Here is a 5,509-nt window from a genome sequence, read left to right on the forward strand (position 1 = left end):
ACGCAGGGCTGGTTACCGAGATTGATAAGAGTGAAGTTTCCGATTGTTGAAGTGTTGTTGCCGGGGAATTATTCCATCCATTTGGTGCCGCTGAATGGAGAGCAGTCCCTAGAATGCGTTGCTCAAGCGAACACTCCGAGAGTCGAACCAGCGCCGCTTGATATTGAAGCTTTTTCCTTCACCAAGTCGCGCGCTATCCAATTGAACTATTGGGGCAGAGGAAGTCTCCTGTTTGCTTGATTAGATTAGAAGTACGGTAGCCACTAGGGACTTTATATTACGGGACGCGAAACTCCGCTTATCCGCCAACACTAGAAGGGTCACTGCACAATTTAAGTAGATACGCAGTCACATCGAACAGCACCATCAATTTTGAACATATGAATGTATTGTCACTAAAGAATGGCAACAACGTTCTAATAAAGTAATAAATGTATCAAAACGCTTATATGACATTTATTAATAAACTGACATAGGCCTATGCATATTGTATGCTACAGGCTATATAAAGCTATGTTGCATACATTTCACATATCAGAGCATTATAAACAATATTCACATATCAAACATTGTCATGTACATAACATAAGTAAACAATTACACAATGTATAATAAATATGGTTCTTCTATAACCAAGCAACCTCTTCTCAATATATATTTAATGATTGCTTACAGTTAGTTTTTTGAAGGTAGTTTTTGAATTTTTCGCGATGAACTGGCAACCAAATCTTTTTTAATGTCTTCAAAACGTTAAGTTCATTCTTTGCGACACAATTGAAAGCAGTTTCTACAATCATTTTAAAGCTTGCATGACCAGAATCACACTTTAAAGATACGATGACAAGAAGGTAATTAAACTGAGACACTGCGCATTCCGTGAGAGCGGAAACAAAAATATTACGTTGATTTCCAATAGTGAACAGTCCTCCTTTTAAATTCCTTTTAATTTTCCACTCTAACACTCTAATAACACAGCATAATAATGGTGCACTGCAAGAGAGGTTACAATAAAACATAGTTCTGTTGGCTTGGATAAACCACCAAGATCAGCTAAAGCAAGAAGCTTGCAACACTCATTGCTTTCTTCCACTAAAGTGTCATCTTGACCGGCAACAAGAAGTTCCTTGCAAGCATTACATTTCCTACGAGGACAAATGCTTCTGTCAATATACCCAGCAACATAGTATGCCACATTCATGTCAGATGTGGATAGGTCATCTAATGTCACAATCCTAAAAAAATCAACCAGCCAAGTTACTGACAATGCAACTTTTGTTGCTGTAATCGCTGGGAAATTTAAGGATGACAATTTGGCTCCAGCTAGCAAAGCTTCTTGTTGAAGTAAAGACAGCATCATCTTGTATTTTATTACCTGAAACATTGAGTAAATGTAGTATCTATCTAAGAAGCTTCAACTAATTTCGGCATAAGCATAATCTTTGGGTAGCCTAATGACAGTACTTTATGAAGATAATGTGTTCTAATATGTATATTTTTTCTTTGTAATCAGTCATACAAATTTTGGAGGTAACATGCCAGAAAGCTTCAGTCTCCACAAATAATTAAACAATTAAGAAGAAACAAATATACTTCTTCATGTGTGCCTTTGCAGCAAAATGTTATATAATATTTATGTGAAGTTGCTCTAACCTTTAAACTGATGTTTCACAAACATCACTTTCCACAAATTCTCCACCATTTTGATAAATCGAGCGGATTCAAGAAAAGATGGGTGATCCTCAGCATAAAATTCCAATCCTCGACTAGTTGATTCATGGAAAATGTCTTAAAATGTGTCATATGTTTAAGAGTTAATACATTGCAACTTTCAAGAACACTGAAGTTAATGTAAATGACAGTCATGCAAAATTGATAAGCAAGCATATTTCTTTATATTGCAAACAAGCATATTAGATTACAATATAAAATAGACAAAACCGGATAATTGCATAGTCCAATTGTCAAAATTTTTATGATACATGCGATTATCCAATTGTGCTATGGTTTAGTATTCAAGAATCTCATGCGATAAAACGGTTTGTGTATTTAACCAAGATATATATTGAACCATAGGCATACAAAGCCGAGCAACGTTATCAAGTTTAGCATATATAAAGAATATTATATTTACAAAAACACAAAACTACGCAACAATTAAATATCGAACGTTTTCGACATCACAAGATGTCCTCTTCAGGAATAACATACATACAACTTCAGGAATAACATACATAAAGTTGTATGTATGTTATTCCTGAAGAGGACATCTTGTGATGTCGAAAACGTTCGATATTTAATTGTTGCGTAGTTTTGTGTTTTTGTAAATATAATAATTTTTAAATATGCTAAACTTGATAACGTTGCTCGGCTTCGTATGCCTATGGTTTAACAAGACAAACTCTCTACCGAAGCTGTATCAAGATATATATGTGATAAATCAATTTTATCTGCACAAGTCAAAATTTTAGTTTACGATTAACAAAACGAAATAAAACAAAGTAACTTCAGTTACTTAGATTAACAAAAAATACTGTAAACATACTTTTTGACTTACTGAGAGCATGTGTCAGAAAAACATGGCTTGCATGAGTGTTCCAAAATGTGTTCAAAGCAAGAAGTTGGAATATCAAAATCAATCAATCAACTTCCAATTTTTTCATGGTATTGCTCGCACCCATTTTTCCTCAGTTCAACATCATTGGGAAATTTGAACAGAGAAGTTTTAACCTCGCTACTTGATTTATATCCAGTTGTACATCCGGGTACATAGCAAGTGTTAACCATTTTATGAATTAATGGTCAAATGCATTATATAGTTATACATAAATAGTACTAAAAGTATAAGAATGATTAGTACGTTAAAACTACAGAATTACCTATGACATCAATACCTTGCCTAGGTTTTATGTGTGAAGCATTTTCTGGTATAAAAACTGTTTTATTTGAGACAAGTGACAGATTTTACATAAATAAAACAATTAAAAAGTATATGGGCAATCCACTTAGTTTTCATTCTGCTAATAACAGGATTTCTGCTTTATTTAGAATTTTACACAATTTTAGAATTTTACAATTTTTACACTTTACAATTTTTACACAATAGAATTTTACACAATTTTCCTTAACATTATAGCGTACGTGAACAATGAACATCAAGTCTTGTGCAACATCATAACATTTGATGCATTCCTTCGGAAATATGTTTTTTCTTTGGCAGTGGCTATTTGACCGGCTCCGGTCTTTGAATCTGAAACACTATTTGACCGGTCATGACGTCACTACATAAGCGCTTCTCTTTCAAAGCAAAAGACGAGAAACGCCGATATAAGTTCTAAATTCAACACGTTTCCTTCAACTCAGTCCGTGGCGCGTAGGTTACGTCTCCGACTGCCGTTCTAGAGGCGATGAGTTCGATACTATCCGGAAGCATCCTTTTTTTTCATTTTTTTTTTATCTAAAAAAAATGGTAATGGTAAAACCATTTTTTAAAGAAGTATTGTATATAACTAACTTGAGGGCAAAAATGTAATTGGTCGTTCGGCAAACACGGTCACTTATGACGATCGGAAAATTACCAAGAGAAATTCTCAAATTCCAGCAAATTAAAAAAAACTCTAACTTTATTACTCACATTTGAAAAGACATAAAGGAATGGGCTGTAGGCTACTCAAATTAATAATTGACCACAAAAATGCGCTTCGGGTCAAAATTGAGATAAAAAAAATGAAAAAAAGGATGCTTCCGGATAGTATCGAACTCATCGCCTCTAGAATGGCAGTCGGAGACGTAACCTTCGCGCCACGGCCTGATTTGAAGAAAACGTGTTGAATTTAAAACTTATATCGGCGTTTCTCGTCTTTTGCTTTGAAAGAGAAAAAGAAAAAAGCGCTTATGTAGTGACGTCATGACTGGTCAAATAGTGTTTCAGATTCAAAGACCGGAGCCGGTCAAATAGCCACTGCCTTTTTCTTTTGTTGGAAGATGTGAAGTATCATCTAACTCTATTGTTGCCTCCTTGATGAGGTCCGACTGCCATCGTAAATCAAATTACCGTCTTCAGTATAATAATTCTATGTATTCTATTATTTAGTTTTGATGGCTGCCATGTCATCTGATTGTTTTTATCGTTCTGAATACTTTCAGTTCTTCTAACTTGTAACACTACCGTACCATTGACTGTAAACTTGTAACAGTTGATAGCATATTTAGTGAGATTTTGTGCATTTGCAGTTTGTGTATTATTCGTTGTTTTTCGTTGTTGTTGTTCGATGTTTGCAGTTTGTGTATTATTTCGTTGTTTTGGATATGGACAGCTTTGTCTGATGCAAATAAATATTGTTATTATTTGAACAAATGAATAATATTTATTACCTACATTACATGACATCTAATAATATTTATTACCTACATGACATGACATCTAAGGTTTAACAAATACCAACATACCTTCAATGTCATCATTATTATAAACTAATTGACTACTGTCACTGACTGACTAAAATATAGAGCAGACTATAAGACTAAAGAAAAGTTTGAAAATAGTCTCCACTGCTAAACTGTGAACTGGTTTGAAGTGCAATAGTCACACCAACAAATTGTTGCCACAGTTGATACCTATATGATATATCCCACACCAAATTAACGTGTTAGGCTTTACTAGTGAATGCTACAGTCCATAAGCAAAAGGTGGCCATAGATTCAATGCAGACATTATAACTTGTTTTAGCAAAGTCCAAAGCCAACCAAACTATAAGCCTGCCTTGGGCTAACGTACTTCTCAAAAGCACTTTAACAAATTTGTATAGTTAACAACTTATTTCCTTTAACTTCTCCAAATTGAAGTACCACAGCAACAATCTTTTGGTTACTTCTCACTTGCAGATACGCTGCACGCTAGCTTATTGCTAATCACTAAAAGGAAGTATCCTGAAACTAGCCCTTCTAGTGTTGGGATAAGGAAAAAAACGGATGAGGCTTCGTATCCCGTAATATAAAATCCCTAGGTAGCCACAACCTCCCAAGCTGTGAACGAAACCAAGAGGTCTTCTACAAGTGAATTCAACTCAACATCTTCAGTAGTCTACATTAGAAAGTATAAAAATTATCTTCTTGGCACGGAGTTTTTAATGATTTTTACTAAAACTTCTAAAGAAACAGATTTTTGGTAAAAAAGAAGGTCAAAAGGTTGACACACCCTAGATCTAGCGCCTCTGGTGTTGATTAAAAGAACCAATCAGAATGAGACACACCGGGCATACACGAAATACAAGTAAATGATGACTGGTCATAACAACCCATAATGTACGCCGGAAGGCTGGTCTGTGTTTGTGAGCAGTCATAGAAATTATAAAGTACTATACTATTCTTAACAGTTTTGTAGCAATCTATCTATGAAATGATGTAAAGTGCTCTTACAAACATACGCTTGTTTAAAGCTTTTGCTTCATTTCAAACCTTGAAAAATAGTAGTTTTTGCTGCAATATGTCCACAAGCAGCCTGAAAACTGAT

General features: G+C 34.6%; 1 long non-coding RNA gene across 1 annotated transcript; it reads right to left on the minus strand.

Moving 5' to 3' along the window:
• Positions 1–298: 298 nt before the first annotated feature.
• LOC145770783 (uncharacterized) lies at positions 299–2,821 on the minus strand. The gene is made up of 3 exons (XR_014289169.1): positions 2,555–2,821; positions 1,651–1,785; positions 299–1,372 (listed from the first exon to the last, which is right to left on the minus strand). It is a non-coding gene; the product is annotated as an uncharacterized LOC145770783 (long non-coding RNA).
• Between the last annotated feature and the right edge of the window lie 2,688 nt (positions 2,822–5,509).

Source organism: Aplidium turbinatum, chromosome 5 (assembly GCF_918807975.1).
Source record: "Aplidium turbinatum chromosome 5, kaAplTurb1.1, whole genome shotgun sequence".
Taxonomy (NCBI): domain Eukaryota; kingdom Metazoa; phylum Chordata; class Ascidiacea; order Aplousobranchia; family Polyclinidae; genus Aplidium; species Aplidium turbinatum.